Consider the following 2,533-nt stretch of genomic DNA (forward strand, 5'->3'; position numbering starts at 1 on the left):
ATGCCCTGGGCTGATTTAGAGCCTCTGGAACCACAGAGATCATTTGAGTCTCTGAGGATCTGGGGTGGATCTACCTAGGAGAGTGGATCCACCTCAGTTGCTCTCTGGGGCTGGGATGGTTGAACAAAAAGTGACCACTGACTTCATCATTAGCGGTCTCCTGGCTCTTCCCAACACTATATCCAGAAACCGTTTTCTGGAAGAATGACTGGAAACTCACAGAGCATGCTCTACCTTCCATGCCCCAAACTCAGTACAGGCACTTACTCGCCACATTCTTGCCTTGTTTTATTTCATCCTCTCTTCTAGTTCATTTGTTTGCTGAAGGTATAATGTTTCTAGACTGGCCTGATTTGAACCCCATGATGATAGCACGCTCTTCATAAAACCCTGGTTTCCGCAGGACCAAAAATGAAGACTCTGATCCTCTTTAATTCTCCCAAGGGGATAAGAGAAATAAGAGTCCTTGTACGCTGTAACCACTCACTAGGGTTAACGCTACAACCTTAGTCCCATCTTCTTTTCCTGCAGAAGGCCAGCCCTCTCTCCAAACAACCTGGCCCTTTAGGATTTTCTCTCCATGCACCGCCTGTCTCCTCATGGTGACTCTTGATTAAAGAGCTGCTCCAGCTGGGCCCACCTTCTGCCTCCTTCTTCAGGGGGCCGGTCAGATTCTCCAGGGTTTCAAGGTTTTCAGAAGCCAAGGCAAAGAACCAAGAGCTTTTTCTGTTCACATTTCTCCACGGTAGGTGAATGCGAATCCTGTGAAAAGGATCTCTGTGCACGTCACAGGTTGTAAGACGATCCCGAGCCTCTGGATGTGGATGCTTGCTTCTTCCGCCACCATTCTCTTCATTGCCATCCTTAGAACCTCTCATTCTGGGAGTGAGGTCAAAGTCAGAGGCCCCAACCACCTCTTGTGACGATCCCAGTACCTGGGCTGGGGGGCCTCAGCACTTGACCACTGTGATGGGTAGGGTTTTTTGGTGCCAACCTGGCCAATAGCAACTTGTGGGATTAGTCAGGTCGCAGTTTGATTGGAGGGCAAAGAGTTAAATGGCTCGGCAAGGCCCTCTCCTCTCTCTCTTGCTCTCTGCTTGCAGCTGCTTTAGCTAATTCTCTGCCTCAACTTGTGAGCTACACCACCTGTGGTTCGGGCCAACCCGTGGATTGTGTAGCTAGAGCTTGATGTTCCTTCGAGACCTGCTTCACCACGCTGCTAGTGTGCATATCACTTGAGCTTGAGGCTGGTGGATCCTGTCGTCTTGTATTGCTTGAGTTTGATATCCCATCCGGGGCCTGCTTCTTTCAGCTCCTGAGCTGCTGACTTTTGGTGGCTTGTCCTGCTGTTTGCTGCCTGTGGGCAAACTCTGCCTCCAATTGCCCTAGGGAAGACTCAGGTGCCTGCTTCCTTGACCTTTGACCCAGCAGCCCTTGTGAGTTGAAGGATTTCCAGTCTATTAACTGTTGCACAGAAGTGGAGTTGAACTGAGTCCTCATTACTGCTGTGTGGACTAATTAGCTGTTATATTACTTCGTGCTGTATAAATCTATCCATATATATAATCATAAGTGTCCTGGTTTTGTTTCTTTAGAGAATCCTGCCTAACACAGCTACCATTTTGGGAAATGTCAACCCAGGTTAATTACTGGGTCTTTTGGGAGAAGGACCTTACTGGTCATGCTGTGCACCCTGGCATACTGTGTCCTGAAGGAATTTCTTTTTGAATGCAAGCCTTGGAGATCTAAAGAGGTCCCCGCTCCCAGCTTCTGGCAACCCCTTAGGACAGTGGTTCTCAACCTTCCTAATGCCGCGACTGTTTAATATAGTTCCTCATGTTGTGGTGACCACTCCCCAACCATAAAATTATTTTCATTGCTACTTTATAACTGTAATTTTGCAACTGTTATGAATCAGATGACCCCTGTGAAAGGGTCATCGACCCCCAAAGGGGTCACAACCCACAGGTTGAGGACTACTGCCTTAGAAGATGGAAACAAATTCTGCCTGATCCTGCACCATCCATGATCAGTTATGGATCTGACTCCTGTGATCTTTTTTCCCTTTGAAAAATGGAATGTATAATCAGACTATCATATGGTTTACTATGCCAGGAATAACAAATTCAAAATAAATGCATTGCATTAAGCATTAAAAAGATAATCTCTATATTTCTACAAGGAAGTACAGTTAATAAAACTATTACCCAAATTCATGCACAAATCATTAAAACCAGTGATGAAGAATTGAAGAATTCTACCAGCTTTTTCAATCTGAAATTGATTAAACAGGCCCTCAAGATGCATTGATTGGTTACATGTTGGGGTGCGGTCTGCAAGATCAGCAGTTCAAAACCAACAGCTGCTGCAAGGGAGAAAGATGGACTTTCTACTCCTGTAAACATTTACAGTCTTGGAAACTCACGGGGCAGTTCTACTCTGCCCTATAGGGCATTATGAGTGGGTGTAGACTCCATGGAGTCTACATACTAGCAATTGGGATGTGACAGATGGAGATGAAGAAGAATCAGGA

The sequence above is a fragment of the Echinops telfairi genome, unplaced genomic scaffold, assembly GCF_000313985.2.
Source record: "Echinops telfairi isolate 266 unplaced genomic scaffold, ASM31398v2 ScPeMD7_18;HRSCAF=68, whole genome shotgun sequence".
Taxonomy (NCBI): Eukaryota; Metazoa; Chordata; class Mammalia; order Afrosoricida; family Tenrecidae; genus Echinops; species Echinops telfairi.